This window comes from Cucurbita pepo, chromosome 1, assembly GCF_057944985.1.
Source record: "Cucurbita pepo subsp. pepo isolate OVF chromosome 1, ASM5794498v1, whole genome shotgun sequence".
NCBI classification, from domain to species: Eukaryota; Viridiplantae; Streptophyta; class Magnoliopsida; order Cucurbitales; family Cucurbitaceae; genus Cucurbita; species Cucurbita pepo.
In genome coordinates, this window is record NC_141798.1 from 13,395,740 (window position 1) to 13,418,081 (window position 22,342).

Consider the following 22,342-nt stretch of genomic DNA (forward strand, 5'->3'; position numbering starts at 1 on the left):
CAGGGGCGGGCACTAGTCTTTGTTTTAGATCCTGAAAGCTGGCCTCACGAACTTCATCCCATACGAAAGGTACGCCCTTTTCTGTCAATTGGGTGAGAGGCGAGGCTATTTTAGCGAAGTCTTGGACAAACCTTCGGTAGTAACCTGCCAATCCCAAGAAACTTTGTACCTCGGTGACCGTAGTTGGGTGTTCCCATTTCGTGATGACTTCTGTCTTTGTGAGATCTACTAAAATTCCGTATTTAGACACTACATGTCCCAAGAACAAAATCTGTCGAAGCCAAAACTCACATTTGGAGAATATGGCAGACAAGTTGTTCTCCCTCAAGATAGTTACGGAATTTCAAAGGTGTTCTTGGTTTGTTTTCGAGTATATTAAGATATCGTCTATGAACACAATCACAAATGTGTCTAGGCACTCCTTAAATACTCGGTTCATTAATTTCATGAACACCACTGGGGCGTTGGTGAGGCCAAATGACATCACTACAAATTCGTAGTGGCCATTTTATTTGAAAGGCGGTTTTCGGTATGTCCATGTCTTTAATCTTAATTTGGTGGTATCCTGATCGAAGATCTATTTTGGAAAATATTGTTGCTTCTCGAAGTTGGTCGAATATGTTCTCGATGTGTGGTAAGGGATATTTGTTCTTTATTGTCCTCTTGTTTAATTCTCTTTAGTTGATGCACACATATATCGAACCATCTTTCTTTTTAACAAACAACACTGGCACACCCTAAGGGGATACGTTAGGTCAAATGAACCTTTATTTAATAAGTCTTGTAGTTGTAATTTAAGTTCTTTTAATTCTACTGGGGCTATGCGGTATGGGGCTTTAGAGATGTGTTCCATTCCCAGTTCAAGTTCTATCCCGAAGTCTACAGCTCGTGAAGGGGGGATTCCTGGGAGGTCCTCCAGGAAGACATCTGGGAATTTGTATACTGTAGGTACCGTATCAATTAATTTTTTTTTCTGTTTGTGTTTACTACATAGCCTATACTCGCCCACTCCCCTTGTTGTACCAGGCGTCTGTCTTATCATCGATATTGTTTTTGGGGTGGTGCCTGTGCAAGTTCTTTTAAATTTAAAGGTGAGTCTGTTTGGAGGCGTGAATACTACTTTCTTATGGCGGTCTATACTAACGAAGTTTTTGGCTAGCCAGTCCATTCCTAGTATGACGTCAAAATCTGTCATATCTACTACTTTTAGGTCTACCTTGATGGTTCATCCAACTATTACTACTTGTCCATCTTTTACTCTATTTTCAGTAAGTAGTTCTATCCCCACTGGGGTACCGACCAACAACACATGCAATAAGGGTTCAACTATGAACTCTGCTTGACTAACGAAATGCAAGGAAACAAAAGAATGGGTTAAACCCGAATCAAACAATGTTAATGCAAAATGTCCTAGTATGGAAAACGTACCTTTCACCACGGTCCTAGACGTTCCCGCGACCTTACTAGTCGTTGCATAGGCCCTGGTCTGTGCACGGGTTTGCATGGTGGGTTCTCGAATAATCGGACCTCTAGGGGGTCCCCTTGGATTTCCAGTGTTCGTTACAGGGCAGACTTTTGCCACGTGATCTATACGATTACATGTGTAACATACATTAGAGCTTGCCATACATCTACCCTAATGTTGTTTCCCACATCTATAACACACGGGGTTTTCGCGTTCTAGTACTAGGGTTCAGTTTACCGGAGGCAGGGTAGGTCGCCTGTCATGATATTGAGGTCTCTTAGGTGGCAATTGGAATTTCGTCGGTTTGGCCTCGATAGGGCATTTCTTTCCTACGACTACAATTGGCTCCAGATTTTTCTCTTGTTGCGGTACCTCCAAGACCTTAGTCATCCTCAATGCCTCGTCGTAGGTTTTTGGGTCAAATGCCTCAACCATGCAGTGACTTTCGTGTTCAGCCCCAACACAAATTTCTTCGTCTCCTTTTCCTCAGTGTCTACTAGTGACAATGCAAACCTCTTTAACCTCACAAATTCCTGGTCATAATCGTCTACGGTGTGTTCACCTTGGGTCAGGTAATTAAATTCTTGTTGTTTCTTGATGCGGGTTACCTTCGGATAGTAATTTTTCAGGAAGGCTTTTTTAAATGTATCCCATGTCATGATCCCCTCTCCCGGGTTGATATTACTTTTATTATCCGTCCACCACATTTCTGCGTCATTTTGTAGCACATAAGCCGCACAAGCTGCTTTGTGGTCGTTCAGACACCTCATTGATTCAAAGGTTGTTTCCATATTTGCGATCCACATCTGAGTCGTTGTAGGATCTTCCTTTGAATAGACGAATGAATGGGGGGCATACCGTTTGAAGTCCCGTAACCAGTTCGCCCCTCTGTCTGGTTGCGGATTGTTGGCTTGTTGAGTGGCTATCCTTGTGACCTACTGTGTAGCCACCATTGTGGTTTGTTGCGTGGCTATATTGTTTGCATCATCGTTGGGAATGATTCCCACATTAATTGTGTAGTGCGTTTTCTGGAGGGGGTGTAGTTTGTAGGAGAGGTGCGTTTTTCGAAGGGGGTGCAGTTTGTGGAGGGTGCACTAGTTGTAGATGGGGTTCCCTAGGTGGTGGTTCAGGGACATAGGGTCCAATAGTCGACCCTTCTTGGGAAGAGCTTCTTTCCACTCCTCCCCTTCTCCTTATCCTAGTGGGAATTTTTCCCTTCCTCTTCTACCTTTTCCACGGTCTCTAGGCGGCATAGTTCTACAAACCAAGAAAAATAATTCTATCTAAGCCTATGGTTTGCTATTCGTATTAATTACAATCCACTATATAATTCAAGAAAACATTAATGTCGTAACATAAAGACATGCATTGACATACAATCATATCATAGTATAAAAGCATACGTCGTAGGCTAGTCTACAAAATCTACAACTTAGAGTTTTGATACCAACTGTAACGACCCTCAATTTTTCTATTTAATCTAAGGTCATTATTATACTCTTATCCGTACATTTAATGCAGAATTTGCTTTAAATGGGCTCTTATTATAATTGCAATATTAATCTCATTTATTACCTCGTGAATAAACAAATACAAAGGAAAGAAAGGAAAAATGATGTCGAATTGAATATCCTAGACTAACCTATAGTTTATTAATGCAATTAGAATTCAACCTATACTAACCTATACTAATAATGTAAATGAAATTCAACCTATACTAAACTATACTATGAATGGAAAGCAATCTATCCTATGCATGTGCCACGGTCACGGGTTTACGATGCTTCCATCGGTCTCACATGGGCGCCTTGCCTTTATCTAAAAATGTAGTAGCACAAGGCTTGAGTATTTCTAAAATACTCAGTAAGTGACCCCTTATCGAGATTATGCAACAAACACATGCAGATGAGATGATGGGACCTATCCTTCAATCTGTCTTCCTACGATGCTATCCTAACGGGCAACTTGGATGTGTACCATATACTCTACACATAGCCCATACGTGCAAAAATGGACTCACTAGTCAGTTTGCACACCGCTGAGCCTCTTTCCTTGTCGGGCGAGCATACTCTGGGAACTCCTTAGGCAGGACACCCGTTAGAACTAGTAACCGTCACGGCAGCGTTATGTAAAACATAACAATCGTTCTCCTACCCTTGGGTGTATGCGTCCATACCCTCGTTATGGAATAGGGGTATCCCCCAATGCATGAGAACACATAGATGCATGAGGTCCCAAATATTTCTACTTTTATCATTAATAGATATAACCCCGCTATAAGTTTCATTTGTATCATGTTATTTCTCATTTTCAATCTTCCTATCATGCATAATTCTAATGGGTTATATTTCATGCTAAAGTTCGTAATTTCATGTCATACATGTCATGTTGTTCACATACAATTTGAAGAACATAACATTACATTTCATGCTTTCATTGTAACATATTATGACATGCAATTCATACCGAAAACATCTCAACGATCACATAATCATTCTAAGCATGACACATCACATCACAACAACATACATTCACATTTCATACTTTTACGTATTAAATTGTAACAGTCTAACATACAATTTATGGCACGTGTGAATCCACGGGCATGTACCAACATACAACATACAATTTTGTAACCTACGACAGTAGAGCCACTTACTTGGTGGGCCTTAGCCGACGTACTCCCTAAAATATATACGTAAGCCCCTAGCTCCTTGTATACATCCTACACTTTCATTGGTGGTTGGTTCCTATTGGATCGTTCAACACCTTTATTAGTATTTCACGAACATAATTAATTTCCAACTTGACATTTGTGAAATACGGCCTTAAAAGGACCTATTTCACCCTAAATGAGGACGAAATTAAGTCCGGAAAGGTCAAAATGGTCTCGAACGGGTCGAAAATAGGGTTTCCAAGCCAAGAAGCCGTTGCCGAGTTGATCACCTGCCGGAGTCAAGGGGGTGTTTGCGCAAGACGCTGACACGTGGCACAACCAGAAGTGGCTGCGTGTGCAAACTGAGGTCGGGTCGAGGCTCGGTTTGTTGGGCGATTTCTGGGTTGTGATGGTTTTCGATCTCGGGCCTCGACTGACTGGGTTGGGCCGAGATCCTTGGGCTGCAGGAGTTTGGACGAGACTGGGTCACGAGTCACGGGTTTTCGATTCGTGGGGCAAAACGCGGCTGTGGGAAACGAAGCTAGGCCGAAGGTGTCTGTAGGCTAAAGTGTGCTGGGCTGCAGGGGATCGGGTTGGTAGTGTGGGTATGAATCGAGTCTGGATCCAACCCTTCAGCTTCGTCTTCCTCATCCGGATTCCTGCGATTTTTTTGTGTCGACTCTCTCACTTTTCCTTAACGTCGCTCCAATGTTTGTTTCCCCTTGTTTCCTTTTGGTTTCGCGTTGTCTCTCCTCCCTCTTCCCCTTTCTCCTGTTTGTTTGGTTCGTAAGGGTCTAAAACTCCCAGAGCTGAGAGCGTTTAAAAATCTGAGGTTCTGTCTTCTTCATCCGACGGTGTACAGCATGTAAGGAGCGTCGGAGTTCGTTCCCAGTGTGTGCGTAGGCTTTTGGGATGATTTTTGTGGCGTAGTTCAGTGGTTTCGACGTTGATTTCTTATAGGTTCACTTCTTTGGAAAGTCGTCGATTTTTCTCGGTCTCTCTCATCTTTCTCAGTGTTTTCTTTTCTTGCATGTCCTTTCGAGATGGCTGAAGGTCGGAGTTTTGTTTCGTTGTGATCCAGATATTGGTCAGAGTTCGTGGGTCGTGTGAGAACGAAAACTCCAGCGTTTGTCGGATTTTTCGAGTCTTCACCAGCAACCACGATTATTTTTTTTTTTTATTTTTTTTTTTTTCTTCATTACATGCATGGCACCTATGGTGGGGCCACTTATGGACGAAATACTTAGGCCATGTGCGGATGGCGGCATCGAGCAAAGACTGTAGCACTTGCATTGGGTAGACTCATATTTAAATTTCTAATATTAGGTTAGAATAAGTTATTTTGCATTACATCGTTTTAAATATTTTGTATTTGCTTTAAATTCTCTAAATTTCAGTATTTCGTATTTAAACATGTATGACCATGGTTGTGTTTTCTAAAGAAGAGTTCGTTTTAAATGTTTTCGACATCTATACTAGAGATGAGGTTTGCTTCTGAGAGTTATATTTTCGCATAGATGGTGGGCATGAGACGTTACTAACGACTTTGAGTATGTAAAAGTTTAGGGTCGTTACAAATAAAGAGTTCATGAGCTTTTACTTTAGTGAGGATTAAGTTTCACAACGACTTATATCTTAGACTACAGTCCACAAGAATGCATGAAATCAATCTCTACATCTTTCTTGCAACACCGTCCTTAAGTTTTTTGAAGATATCGATTGGAGAAAGTCATTACACAACACTGTAGAGAGGAAGTTTTAGAGGCATCTTGCAACAGTTGCGAATCTTCTTACGTTGTTCAGGGGAATCTTCTTACGTTCTTCATCAAATTGAAATTCTTCCAGACCAATTTTCTAGAAATTTTTGAATGGTTCTAATAAATAATAACAAGTAAATAATAACAAGTAAATAATAATAAATAAATAAATAAAAATGATAATAATAATAATAACAAGTAAATAATAATTAGAAAAAAGAAAAAAAAAAGGAAAAAGTAATGATCCTCTCTCTCCACCATTAGAACTCCTCCCAAATATCTCTCCCAACGTCTCCTCCAACTGCTGAAAGATTTTCTGGAAAGAGGATGGTTACGCATATCATGGAAAGAGAGCTGATCAAACAGATAATGGAAGGAGGATTTGTTGCCTTAGTTAGAAATTAAATCACAATCATTTCAAGAATTTGTATGAGTTTTAGGATATTAATCCGTAGCCACTTTTTACAGAAAAAGTAAAACTGCTTAAAATTGGCATTTTTAGGATATTAATCCTTAGCCATTTTTACATAATTAAAAAGGAAATCAGGAAGATGAAGCTTTTTATTCTGCCCATAACTTTTGCGAGAAGGAAATTAATCCCTTTGAGTTCAATCTTTTTTGAATTATGACAACTTTTATAAACTTGTTAATTTTAACCCGTTTTCAAATGGAACATCAATTTAACTATATAACTTAATAAAATGGAATTCCTCCGGATTCAAATTTTTATCTAATTTATTGCATGAAGAAACAAAAAAAAATAGGATAAATGTAAGTTATATATATAAATGTATGTATAAACATCAAAAATAAAAATAAAATAAAATAAAATATCAAAAAAAAAAAAAAAAAAAAAATTCCAAGATGCTAATCATGTAAAAGGTCTACACAAAATCTAACATATGAACCATTGTAAAAATTTAGCGAAATAGTTTTGCAAAAGTTTGGAATTTAAAATTGATGTCATGGGCTCACATAGGTTGACATGGATTTCAAAAGAAAAAATCGAAGTTTCATTAAGGATAAATTGGTGACACTAGCTTAAGCTAACCAAGTAAGTGGCGTTACGGTAAGATAGGCTAGAAATTGTATGGGTTACAATTTATGATGTATAAGATATGATGATGTATGAGCTATATCGTTTGATGTCGTATACTAGTATATGATGATGTATGAGTTATGATGTTTGAGTTATATTGCTTGAGTTATGATGCTTGAGTTATGTTGCTTGAGTTATTATGCTTGATGATGTGTATAATATATATAGTTTGATATATGATGTACTTGATATGCTTGATGCACTTTATGGCGATATGATCATTATGATGATTGCATGATGTTTGTCTTAATATATTGATGTTTTCCATATTAAGCATGATATATGATGATGAGTGTCATATTGCATCATGTCGATAGACTGACATAGAACACAACCCTAAGAGCATGAAAATAATATTAATATAAATATTCAACGAGCATATGTTACTTAATGTAACAAATAGATGAGACAAGAAGGTTGTGTCAAAAGAGATGATAAGATGGAAATTAGAGGTGTTTGGTTTTATGTCCTAAAACTCATAGTTTGTAAACAAAAAGATATTCTATTTTCAATAAAGTTATTATACATGTGGAGACATGTGAGTGGGGGCGTCCTATGCAATGAGTATTGCATAAGATCGGACCATGAAGAAAATCACTCTCACTTTATAATGTCGTTTACTATTGAGACTGATTTTTTTTCATTCGATGACCTAGGTAACTCGATCTTAATCCTGAGCTAACCATGAACTCTTGTTTATTCGGAATTATCCCTATATTTGCATGGGTGAGAGTGGCTCGAGTCCGCCGACTCAATAGGCCTCCCATTTCAGGGGTAAGAATGGGTGAATGGCTGGGGAGGTGGGTGTGCAAGATGGAATTCGCTCCTACCCACTTTTAGGGATAGAAGAGAGGTAGTTCCCTTAAGTACTGACTCCAGTAAACGACAAACCTATAACGAGAAGACCCACGCATGGCCTGATAGGGATTCGGTTTACTGGTTGGACCACAAATTTGAGTGTCAAAATTTGGTGATCTCAAATTTGCATGAACATGCAAATATGACTCTATAAATAGAGTGATCAAAGTACATGGAAAAACCTTGAGAAAAACTCTCACAAACTCTCTCTTCATATATACTAAATCCCTTCCAAGTTTAGTCACTCGCTGGATTCCACAATCCCGTTCTAAGGCCGGAGAATAGTAAAGAAGACACTAGTGGTGGTTCGAAACCGGTTCGTGAGAAAAAAGGAATTTGAACTACAAAAGGTTAGTACTCAAACTCCTTGAGTTTTAATACTTATGAACATGCTAGTTATTTACCATAATTAATGTTCTAAGAGTGCCTAAGATCCAAATTTCTTATGCATGTGTTATTAACACCATCAAGAGGGACCTCATACTTGTGTGTTCATAAGCATAGGGGTACTTCCCCAAAGACGATGAGTGTAGATATGTACAGTATGATGATGGGAGTGTTCATGGAGAACATGACACCAAGGGGTTCCACTGACCTCTAAACGCTGCTACAAATTAGCTTGACGAGAGAAGGTTAAGGGAAACAAGGAAATTAGTTCCTTTTAAGTTCAACTTTTTTTTTTTTTTTTTTATTATGACAACATTTAAAAACTTGTTAAAATATGGAGCATAAATTTAACTATAACTTAATTAAATGGAATTCCTTGGGGGATGGATTCAAATTTTTATCCATTGCCGGAAGGAATAAAAGAAAAAGAGGATAAATGCATATATATATATAAACATATACAAAAAAAAAAAAAAAAAAAAAAAAAAAAAAAAAAAAAAACAAAAACAAAAACAAAACAAAACAAAAAAAAAAAAAAAAAAAAAAAAAACAAAAAAACAAAAAAAAATTCTAAGACTCTAATCAGGTAAAAGGTCTACATGAAGTCTAACACATGAACCATGGTAAAATTTAGCTAAATAGTTTGACAAAAGTTTTAAATTTAAAATTGATGTCATGGACTCACATAGGTTGACATGGACGTCAAAGGACAAAATCAAACTTTTATTAAAGATAAATTGGTGACACCGGCTTAAGCTAATAAGGTAAGTGGTCTTACTATAGGATAGACTAGAAATTGTATGAGTTGCAATTTATGATGTATGAGTTGTATCATATGATGTTGTATACTAGTATATGATGATGTATGAGTTATGATGCTTGATGATGTGCGTAATATATATAGTTTGATATATGACATACTTGATATGCTTGATGCACTTATGGTGCTATGATGAATATGATGATTGCATGAGGTCTATCTTAATATGTTGATGTTTTCTATATTAAGCATGTTATATGATGATGAGTGCCACATTGCATCATGTCGATAGATTAACATAGGACAGAACCCTAAGAGCATAAAAATGATATTAATATAAATATCATCCGAGCATGTGTTACTTAATGTAACAAAGAGATGAGACGAGAGGGTTGTGTCAGAATAGACGATAAGATGGAAATTAGAGGGACCTCAGGCATGTTGTGTGTTCATAAGCATAGGGATACTTTCCCAGAGACGATGGGTGCGGATGTGCACAGTATGATGATGAGGGTGTTCATGGGAAGCATGACACTAAGGGGTTTCACTAACCTCCGGACGTCGCTACAGATTACCTTGACCAAAGAGGGTTTAAAGGGTGTCTGAGCTCCCTGGGGATTCACACTTGCATATGTGGGTCGTGTGTAGGGAAGTAATACACATCCAATTTATCCAAGACTAGAGGCCACCCCTAGAGAATAGAGATATGTCCCAAGAGAATGAATGCATGTGTCTACATTTGCATGGCCCCCTGGGCCACTTACTGATTATTCTTCGAAATACTCAAGTTGTGTGCCACATCATCTTTTAGGTAAAGGCAAGGCGCACATGTACGAAGAACGGTGGCATCGCGAACAGAGACTGTGGCACGTGCATAGGGTAGACTCATATTTAAATTCTAGTCTTAGGTTAGAATAGGTTGTTTTGCATTTCGTCGTTTTAAATTATGTTGTATTTATTTTTATTTTCTCTAAATTATAGTATTTCGTATTTCAACACGTAAAACTATGGCTGTATTTTCTAGAGAATAGGATTTTTTAAATGTTTTTGACATTTATATTAGAGATGATGTCTTCTTTAAGGGTTATATTTCTTCATTATAGATGAGCATGAGATGTTGGTAGCGACTCTGAGTATCTACTAATTTAGAGGGTTATAGTAACCAATCTTAACTTTTCTTAAGAAATACCCGTAAGAATCACTTGGATTTCAATATGAGCTTTAAGTCAAGTATGATTTAAGGGAATATGGAAGAAATAAGCAAACAACTATGACCTAAGGACCAAAATGGAGCGTTTTTTTAGGAATCAAGCAACGTTAAAATAACTCACAAAATGAACTCCAATGCTCATGAAATTTAAATGCTAGGCATATGACATGATAAAGTTATATGTGAAATTTGGTGGTAATTGGATAAGGATGATTAGCTAAACCAAATAATGACGTAAAATGACCATAATGTCCCTAATGTAACTTACCTTTGGTTCATGACCCATGTGATCGCCAATGAAACTTATAAGAGGTCTATTTCATGATGCCTAAGAATTTTATAAAATTTTAGAACCATTAAATTATGTATGGGGCTTGAACCAAGTTTAAGGTGGTAAGTAACAAAAATGCCCCTAAGGTTTCCTTAAGATATTTCAAAGTCGAAACACTCTCCTAACGACTCAAGATTTTAAGTAAGGTATCACAACCCAAATTTTTGGGCACCAAAAAATAAGATGTGATTGACAGATTATGCAACGTAACATGAATTTTTTCGAAAACAATAGACAAATACCATAAAATTTCACACTATTTTAAACCATTCAACATTTCCAAAGTCAACGTAATAACATACATGTATAAATGCTCAGTTCGCTCATAAAAGGAAGAATGAGATCGGGATACAAAAGATGTAGATGATATGACAAGCTACAAAAATATGTGAACAAGACAGACACCCCTATGTGGCTACTAAGCTCCTGAGCACCCCTTGCTTCGACCAGAAGCAATGCAGCTAAAAAAAATGTATAAAGGGTTGAGTATATAAATATATCGAGTAATCAACCTATTTGTAGGCTCTAATTGCATCATCGTCTTAGTAAGTGACCACGAGCTTTACTCTACATTCTAGGCAGAGAACTCTTGCTTTATATAGACTTGGGTAGCTTGCTTAGCCTATATAATAATAATCAGTATTTGCAGTTAAGACACCTAAAAAAAACTCTCTCTATTATGTGGGGACAACATAGTGAGTGCTTGCTTGTCATCCATGGAAAGTTAGTTAGCGAAACCATCCCACAGGCCCATGCAGTCGCCTAGGGTTGGGAGGACCAACCCCCTTAGACGTGCCAACTCCACTGACTACCTGCATGATCAACGCCCAACCACAAGAAAAATCTACCGTGTAGGTTAATCCAATTGAACTACCAAGTCTCATGTTCCTAACTAGCGTTATGCCTAGCTCAAAAGTACTATATTAAAGTGGAAAGAGAAATGGAAGCTCTGCATACACTATATTGGTTGTTATTGGCGTAGGCAGCTACCTTTGTCTGACGGGGTTTTCGTAGTGGTCTTCTAGGTTCATAGAGTGGTTTTGTGGCCTTTACATCAATTCATGTCTCTAGGTTTCTCGGTTTGGCAGTCTTGACAAAGACTAGGATTTCAAGGGTAAGGGTCTCGAATGGCTTGGTGGGCGACACTAGTACCTGAAGACCTACCTCTGGGGGAATCTCTAGCCACGAATCTCCTTCCCCTTTCTAGGCGGTTGTGGTGGTGGCATAACCTCATTGGCTTCTAGAGGAATCTCTCTATAACCTCGTCAACTTCTTGAGGTATCAAATCGAAGAACTTATGGGTGAATACCAAATTGACACGTTATTTAGTAAACAGTAGTGTAAACGTAATCTACTAAATTGATTATGCTTGAAAGGCACAAAATTCTTAAAAATTAATTCTCCAATTCAAATTCAAATTCGGATAACTTACCTCACCATGGAGGGGCGTGTTGGCGGGCTGAGTCACAGAGGTTTATGACTCCCTACCCTAAATGTCTACGAGATCTAAAACCCGACTACTCTGATATCGATCTGTCACAACTAAAATTTTGGTATACCGAAAAGTAGGACATGACTAATGGACTTGCACTGCAACAAGAATGTTTGAGAAAACAATGGAAAACTACCATAAAATTTTATGCAATTTTAAACCATTCAACAAATTTTACAAAAATCCATTTAATAACATCTACATGTACAAATGTTTCATTTGTTCATAAATAAATAAATAAATTAAAAAAAAAAAAAAGATTTGATACAAAAGATATATACAATATGACATACTACAAAAATATGTGGACAAGACAGACGCCCCGAGTTGACGCCTCTCTGTGGTTATTAAGCACCCAAACACCCCTCGCCTCGATCAATAGCATCATGCACCTGAAAAAGAAAATGTAAAAAGGGTTGAATATATAAAATACTCAATAAACAACCTACTGGTAGGCTCTCATCACATCCTTGACCTAGCAAGTGATCACGGGTTTTACCTCAAGCTCTAGACGGAGAACTCTTACTCTAGCTTAGCCTACACAGTGGTAATCGGTATCTGCTGTTGAGGCGCTACCTTAAAAAATCGCTCTATTCATGGGTAAAACATGATGAGTGTTAGCCTGTTTATCCTCCATATGAGATTAGCTGGCAAACTCAACTTAATACTCGCATGATCAACACCCAAACACAAGACCAATCCACCGTGCAGGATAGGATAAACCAACTGAACCATCAAGTCTCATGTCACTAACCAGCATCACTCCAAGTTCAACAATACCATACCGGAGTGAAAAGGGAAGCAGAAGCTCTACACACCTTTGTCTACAAGGACCTTGGTGGTCTTCTAGGTCCCTAGAGCGATTTGGCAACCTTGACATGGATTCACGTCTCTAGATTCCTTGATTTTGACTCATCGAGTCTACTTTGATTGGGAGCATTATGGCTACACCCTCTGATCGTCTCTTATGATTCTAACGCACTCAAGTTACTAGAGGCATTCTATCCTAGGTTATAGTCTAGTCAAACAAATGTTCACACCTTAGTCTTATTTTGTTTCTACTACCTTCACTCTACAATCAATCATCTAGAGTTAACGTACTATACATCAGAATGGAATTTGCATAATAGAATTCTCAACTTTAGTCAAGTTGCTAAACCACAAGGGAGAGACTATTGGCAAGATTATTGAGAGTTGTTTATTGAAATGGAGAATCGATAAGGTTTTCTCTATCACAGTTGATAATGCAAGTTCCAATGATAAGGCTTAGAAGTTGGAATTCACTTGTCTTAGATGGAGAAATATTACACATGAGGTGTTGTGCTCACATAATTAATTTGATTGTGAATGAAGGACTTAAAGAAATGCATGACTCCATTTCTAGTGTTCGCAATGCCGTGAGGTATGTTAGATCATCCCTCAAGAGATTGACAAAATTTACAGATCGTGTTGAACAAGAAAAAATTAAATGTAAAGCACTTGTTTGTTTGGATGTGGCAACTCGATGGAATTCCACTTATTTGATGCTTGATCATGCCTTGAAATTTGAAAAAACTTTCAAAGTATTAGAGGAAGAAGAAGTAGATTATGTTGGTTACTTCAAAGAGGGTGATCATGGAAACAAAAGAATAGGGCCACCAACCATTGATGATAGGGAAAACGTTGCAATGTTCATAAAGTTTTTGAAGGTTTTCTATGATGTCACTACGGAGATAAGTGGTTCTTTATATGTCACTTCTAATTCTTATTTTCATGAACTTTGGAGTATTCGAGAACTTTTAATTATGTGGTGTAACGCCCGTTAGGTTTATATATATATATATATATATATATATATATATATATATATATATATATATATATATATATATATATATATATATTAAAATAAAAATAACAAAATAAAGAAGAAGAAAAAAAAACTGACCACCTCTCCTTACATCTCTCAGCCCCTCTAAAATACCTCCCTCATTTAGTATCAATAATCTGAACAAAATAGAAACAAAAAGATAATGGAGAGATGGTTATAAGGATGGAGAGATGATTAGACCATAAGGATAGAGAGATGATTAGACAATAATGGAGAGATCTAGAAGAAAGGTGGAGAGATGGTAGGCAGACAAAGGAAGAGAGATGTCATATGAAAATAAAAGGTTAGTAGTCAGATTTACCGTTTTTTTTTTCTGTTGTAATAAAAAAAAATCGCTTAAAGTAGAGTTATTAAACTCCCAGGAAGAAACAAATTAAAAGAAGAGATTTAAAAATTAGATTTAAATCGCTTAAAGTAGAGTTATTAAACTCCCGGGAAGAAACAGATTAAAAGAAGAGATTTAAATCGCTTAAAGTAGAGTTATTAAACTCCCCGGAAGAAACAGATTAAAAGAAGGATTAAAAGAATTAGATTTAAATAAGTAGAGTTAACTCCTTGTAATAAACTGCTTAAAAGAATTATAGAATTAAACTCCCGGGGAGTAGAGTTATTAAACTCCCGGGAAGAAACAAATTAAAAGAAGAGATTTAAAAATTAGATTTAAATCGCTTAAAGTAGAGTTATTAAACTCCCGGGAAGAAACAGATTAAAAGAAGAGATTTAAATCGCTTAAAGTAGAGTTATTAAACTCCCGGGAAGAAACATATTAAAAGAAGGATTAAAAGAATTAGATTTAAATAAGTAGAGTTAACTCCTTGTAATAAACTGCTTAAAAGAATTATAGAATTAAACTCCTGGGGAGAAACAGAATTATAGAATTAAACTCCCCGGAAGAAACAGATTAAAAAAAGGATTAAAAGTTAACTCCTTGTAATAAACTGCTTAAAAGAATTATAGAATTAAACTCCCGGGAGGAAACAGATTAAAAAAAGGATTAAAAGAATTAGATTTAAATCGCTTGAAATAAACTGCTTAAAAGAATTATAGAATTAAACTCCCGGGAAGAAACAGATTAAAAGAAGGATTAAAAGAATTAGATTTAAATCGCTTAAAGTAGAGTTATTAAACTCCCGGGAATAAACAGATTAAAAGAAGGATTAAAAGAATTAGATTTAAATAAGTAGAGTTACTCCTTGTAATAAACTGGTTAAAAGAATTATAAAATTAAATTCCTGGGAAGAAACAAATTAAAAGAAGGATTAAAAGAATTAGATACAAATTAAAAGAAGAGATTTAAAAATTAGATTTAAATCGCTTAAAGTAGAGTTATTAAACTCCCGGGAAGAAACAGATTAAAAGAAGAGATTTAAATCGCTTAAAGTAGAGTTATTAAACTCCCGGGAAGAAACAGATTAAAAGAAGGATTAAAAGAATTAGATTTAAATAAGTAGAGTTAACTCCTTGTAATAAACTGCTTAAAAGAATTATAGAATTAAACTCCCGGGAAGAAACAGATTAAAAAAACGATTAAAAGAATTAGATTTAAATCGCTTGAAATAAACTGCTTAAAAGAATTATAGAATTAAACTCCCGGGAAGAAACAGATTAAAAGAAGGATTAATAGAATTAGATTTAAATCGCTTAAAGTAGAGTTATTAAACTCCCGGGAAGAAACAGATTAAAAGAAGGATTAAAAGAATTAGATTTAAATAAGTAGAGTTAACTTCTGGTAATAAACTGGTTAGAAGAATTATAAAATTAAATTCCTGGGAACTTCTGGTAATAAACTGGTTAGAAGAATTATAAAATTAAATTCCTGGGAAGAAACAGATTAAAAGAAAGATTAAAAGAATTAGATTTAAATCGCTTGAAATAATTAGATATAGAGGTAGAATTGAACTGCTTAGAAAAAAAAAGAGTATTTGAAATTGGCGTACTGTTCAGAGAGCAAGTACTGTAAACCGAATTAAAATATAACATAGAAGTGAAATAAAGTGAGAGAAGGAAAATGGAAGATATGAGAAATTATTATATATATATATATATATAGGATATAACATTAAAGGTTGAATTATCCAACCCGCTTGAAATATTAATAATATTGACATTTCTTTAATTTAAGTTTTAAGTTTTAAGTTTTATTATCCTATATAATTTAGAAACAATGAAAACATGGAACTCTATTTTTATTGAGGCCGTTTAGAGCGGTATTTCACACTATTAGTTGGATTATTAATTAAAATGTGAAATACTAATAAAAGGTGACGAACGATGCGATAGGAAGCAAACCTTGGCAACATTTGGTGTAGTTCTCGAGGAACGGGAGCTTACGTTAAATAAATTAGGGAATACTTCGACTAAGGCCAACCAGGTAAGTGGCTTTACTATAGGATACGCTAAAAATTGTATGAGTTACGATGATGTATGAACTATGTCGTACGATGTGGTATATGAGTTATGATGATGTATGACTTATGATAATGTATGAGTTATGATGATGTGCGGGTTACGATACTTGATGATGTGCTCAATATATATATATATTTTGATGAATGTCGTACTTGATATGTTTGATGCACTTTGTGGCAATATGATGAGTATGATGATTGCGTGACGTTTACCTTAATATGATGATGTTTTCCATATTGAGCATGCTATATGATGATGAGTGCCATATTGCATCATGTCGTTAGATCGACATAGGACACAACCCTAAGAGCGTGAAAATGATATTAATATAAATATCCACGAGTATGTGTTACCTAGAGTAACAAAGACATGAGATTAGAGGGTTGTGTCAGAAGAGACATTATGATGGATTTAGAGGGACCTCATGCATATTGTATTTTCATAAGCATAGGACTACTTCCCCTAGAGATGATGAGTGCGGACGCGCATCGTATGATGAGCGCGAATGCGCACAGGTGCGAAAGCACACAGATGAGGGTGTTCATGAGGTGCATGACACTATGGGGTTCCGCTGACCTCTGGACGTCGCTACAGATTAGCTTGACCAGAGGGTCCAGGGGGTGTGCGAGCGCCCTGGGGATTCACACTCGCACGTGTGAGTAGGGAAGTACTACACATCCAATTTGTCCGAGACTGGAGGCCACCCCTAAGATGATTAAAGATAGGTCCCTAAATCATAATTGCATGTGTTTGCATTTGCATGGCCCCTATAGTGGGGCCACTTACTGAGTATTCTTTAAAATACTCAGGCTGTGTGCCACATCATTTTTCAGGTAAAGGCAAGCCGCACTTGTACGGAGGACGGCGGCATCGCGAGCAGAGACTGGGGCACGTTCATAGGGTAGATTCATATTTAAATTTTTAGTCTTAAGTTAGAATAGGTTGTTTTGCATTTCATTGTTTTAAATTATTTTGTATTTGTTTTTGTTTTCTAGTATTTCATATTTAAACACATACGACCATGGCTATGTTTTCCAGAGAAGAAGTTGTTTTAAACGTTTTTTTTTTAAGTTTACGTTATCAATTATGTTCATGTAAGAGTTATATTTCCGCATTATAGATGAGCATGAGACGTTAGTAGCGACTCTGAGTATGTGGAAATTTAGGGTCGTTCCAGTGGAGTACAAATTTGAACTCTGTTTTAAGTAACATGAGTTCAAATATGAAAGTTAAGTATGACAAATATTGGGGCTAAGTGGAAAGAATTAATAAGTTGATATTCATAGCAGTGGTACTCGATCCTCGTTACAAATTGGATTACATGTCATTTTGCTTTTCGAATATTTATGAAGATGTTATGGCTAAAGTGATGGTGGATGGCATAAATAATTATTTAATTCGTTTGTATGATTACTACAAGTTTTATGATAATGCTCAAGATCATCATCAATCTGAATCAAGACTCACTTCTAAGTCCATGAGTATGGAGATGGACACAATTGCTGAAGAGAATTTGAGTGGTTCAATATTAGTATTATCAAGATACAAATCAAGAAGAGAAGAGCAAAATTCACTCGAGTTAAAGAATGATGTGGATCGATATTTATCTGACCCTAGTAAAGAACTTGATGATAATTTTGATGTTTTGGCATGGTGGAAAGCAAATGAGTTTAAATATAGAGTTTTATCGAAAATTGCCCAAGATGTTTTGGCCGTTCTAGCATCGACTGTATCTTCTGAATCAACATTTAGTACGGGTGGAAGGATTCTTGATTCTTTTAGGAGCTCTTTGACACCTAAAACAGTGGAAGCTCTGATATGTATACAAAATTGGATTGGTAGAACATCAGTGTCGATAGATATTCCTCAACAACTTGAAGATTTAGAAATTTGTTCTAAGATTGAGACAGGTAGTTCCAAATCTATTTATTGTCTATTTGTTAAGATGTATTTTATAGTGTTATATTACAATATATATTTTATTTTTCAAATGATTTAAGATCTTCTAGCTCCACCAATGTCATGCAAGAATAATTATTTTTAAATGAAAGTAAAATATTTGAAGTTACAATAAGCTTTATTGAATGTTGTAATTTTGAAACAATCTTAAAAACGAACTTTCAAGATATATATTTTTTTTTTCCAGAAATTAAGAATGCAATAGAGGGTTGGATAGTTTTAAATTTTTAGGCATTTTGTTGAATTTTGTAATTTTGGAATTAATTCATTCAATATTCTTTACATATTTATAGGTGAATTTTTAGGCATTTTGTTGAATGATTATATATTGTGAAAGTAGATAATTTAATTAGATGGGATAACTTTGGTTCATTGCATATTCTTTACATATTTATAGGTGATAATATGGATGCAATAGAGAATTTGATACTTTTGATCTACAACTTAATAATTGTTTTATCATTTTAGGTCATACAAATTTAATTTTTTTAATTTTTTTTTGGACCAACCCGAACCCAACCCGAAAATAGAGGATTTGGTTGGGTTGGGTTGGTTTGAAAATTTTTTTGGGTTGGGTTGGGTTACCGATCCAACCAACCCGAACTTTTGGGTTGGGTCAAAAAAATCCTTCAACCCAACCCAACTCGGACCATGTACACCCCTACATGCATGTATCAATGATTGTTGTCCATTTAAAAATGAGAAAGAAAAGTTAGAAAGTTGTCCTCATTGTAATACTTCAAGGTGGAAGGTTAATTGATAAGATAAGGAATCAACTACAAGGGGAATAAGATTCAGATTACCTTGTTGATCGAATATCTCAAGGCAAGAACACTTGATTGAGATTCGAATCACTCCACAAGCAAGATCGATCATGTCTAGCTTGAATGACTCTTATTGATCAAATATCTCAAACACTTGTTTGAGATTCGAATCACTCCACAAGCAAGATTGATCATGTCGAGCTTGAATGATTCTACATGCAATCTAAACTACATAGAATTGCAAATAAACTTAGCCATTGGCTAAAGAAAAGCACAAATGCTTCTTTCTATATATTTTCCAAGTCCTCTTAGAAATACAACATACATGGCTTTATATAGCCTCAAAATGAAACTACTAAAGGCATTCCAAGAGTTGTAACATTTATACTTAATGACCATAATGAGCCATCATGTAAACGTAACCTAAAAATACAATAACTCTAAATTACTCTAAATTGTAACCCACCCAAAATTTACAACAATCAAACTTCATTCTTCTTCAATGTAGCATGAGTTGAAACATCTTTTGATAATTTTGACAACTTTTTCTTCACATCTTCATTGAAGTATATTGTATGATTGATGTCTCTTGGTTCATATCATTCTCCACTTCTTCAAGAGGATTCGTCCTCGAATCTATTTGTGTAACTTTGCTGCAAAAAATAAGTTATGGAAATACGAAGGACCTCACAACACTCTCTCACGAGTATACGCTCAAGGAATTTTAGGCCACTCTTTTTACACTCGTTTACACAAATGAAGCTCTCATTCTCACCTATCAAAATTTTAATAGAGCAAAGATTGAATTTTGAACTTTGGGTCGATTAAAAATTAAAAGGATAAAAATAAATAAAAATCAAATTGAGAAAAAATGCAAAGAAAACATATATCCGATCTTGAGCCTGAAGCTCTGATACCAAATGATAAGATAAGGAATCAACTACAAGGGGAATAAGATTCAGATTACCTTGTTGATCGAATATCTCAAGGCAAGAACACTTGATTGAGATTCGAATCACTCCACAAGCAAGATCGATCATGTCTAGCTTGAATGACTCTTATTGATCAAATATCTCAAACACTTGTTTGAGATTCGAATCACTCCACAAGCAAGATTGATCATGTCGAGCTTGAATGATTCTACATGCAATCTAAACTACATAGAATTGCAAATAAACTTAGCCATTGGCTAAAGAAAAGCACAAATGCTTCTTTCTATATATTTTCCAAGTCCTCTTAGAAATACAACATACATGGCTTTATATAGCCTCAAAATGAAACTACTAAAGGCATTCCAAGAGTTGTAACATTTATACTTAATGACCATAATGAGCCATCATGTAAACGTAACCTAAAAATACAATAACTCTAAATTACTCTAAATTGTAACCCACCCAAAATTTACAACAATCAAACTTCATTCTTCTTCAATGTAGCATGAGTTGAAACATCTTTTGATAATTTTGACAACTTTTTCTTCACATCTTCATTGAAGTATATTGTATGATTGATGTCTCTTGGTTCATATCATTAATATACAAACAAATGCAATCAAGCAAGGTATACCTGCTAAGGTATTAAGATACTTTCCGATTATTCCGCGACTTAAATGAATGTTTAAAATTTATGAAGTGGGTGAAAGTTTACGATGACATTCACAACATAAAAGTACTAATGGAAAGATTTGACATCCAGTTGATTCTGTTGCATGGGAGTTGATGGATAAAAAGTGGTCTGAGTTTGTTATGGACTCTCGTAATCTTAGGTTAGGCCTTGCTACAGATGGTTTTAATCCATTCTCCAACATGAGCAGTCGATATAGTTGTTGGTCAGTCATGCTTGTTACGGATAACTTGCCTCCTTGGTTATGTATGAAAAAGGAAAATATAATGTTAACATTGTTGATTTCTAGCCTAAGACAGCCCGGAAACGATATTGATGTCTACTTACATCCTCTTGTGGAAGATTTACAACATCTATAGAAAGGAGTACAAGCCTATGATATTGTAAGTAAAACATATTTCAATTTAAGAGCAACTCTCATAGGGACTATAAATGATTTTCCTGCATATGGAAATCTGGCTGTATGCACCACAAAAGGTATACGCATGTCCAATTTGAGGAGATAATACTCGGTCTCTTTGGTTGAAGAATGGAAAAAAGTATTCATATATGGGGTCAAAGACGATTCTTGTCAAAGTTGCATCCATATCGAAGGAAAAAAAACATGGTTTGATAGAAAAATAGAAGAAGAATTACCTCTCAAAATTGCAACAAGTAGTGCAATTTATACCAAACTTCAAGACTTTGAAAATTGTTGGAGCTTAAAAAGAAAGAGCAAGAAACAATGCAGAAGTCAAAGGTGGAAGAAGCTATCCATTTTCTTCCATCTACCATATTGAAAGGTTGACACTCTAAATTTATGGTGTATTTTATTGAGTTTCAAGTTATTAGCAATTTGAAATGTAATTTATTGGGTAGGAATTACCAATACACCACAACTTGGATGTCATGCATGTAGATAAGAATGTATGTGAGAGTATTGTAGGTACATTATTAGATATAAATGGAAAGTCAAAAGATGGAATTAATGCAAGAAAAGATTTACTATTTTTGAAAATTCGGCTATCCTCAAGAGCGAGGTGGTCGAACTTACCTACCTCCTGCTACACATACATTGTCGAAGTTTGAGAAGAAATTATTTTTTTCAAGGTTGTATAATCTAAAGTTGCTGTTGGATCGGTATGACAACCCCAGAGGGGGTGAATAGGGTTTTAACGATAAAAGTGTTTAAACGTGATTAATTTTTCTAATGATGAAACTTTTTACAAATAAGTAGAAGATGATAATTACTATAACAAAGTAATTCAAGTCAAAACAATAATCAAGTAGAACATGCAATAAATCACAATAATAATTTTGAAATTAAATAGGAAAGAGTTAGAGAAAATGACACCGTAGTTTTATAGTGATTCGGTCAAACTCGACCTACTCCGCTCCCCAAGCGCCTCTTGGAAATTTGAATAAAGAACTTTCTCGACTCTTTCCACGGATCTGAGCCAAAGCGCTACACCGCTCTTTTTACGAGTTTAAGAGCAAACTCAATCCTTTCCACGGCGCAGGATCAAACCGATACAAGTATTTGAGTTTGATAATAACACACCACAACTCTCTCAAAGAGTAGATTTACAATTTGGGATACTCACAACTATTTCCTCACAAATACAATAATAATCCCTCTCAAGAATAAGATGAAAAGAAATAAACTTGTAAGCTTGGAGAGAGTAACAAACAATGGAGACTTTGAACAAATGAGTATTGGAGA

General features: G+C 35.6%; 2 pseudogenes; both read left to right on the forward strand.

The window, feature by feature from the left end:
• Window positions 1–821: 821 nt before the first annotated feature.
• Window positions 822–13,820, forward strand: LOC147794808 (zinc finger BED domain-containing protein RICESLEEPER 2-like; annotated as a pseudogene).
• A 5,097-nt stretch (window positions 13,821–18,917) lies between these two features.
• On the forward strand, window positions 18,918–21,264 carry LOC147794809 (uncharacterized; annotated as a pseudogene).
• The last annotated feature ends 1,078 nt before the right edge of the window (window positions 21,265–22,342 follow it).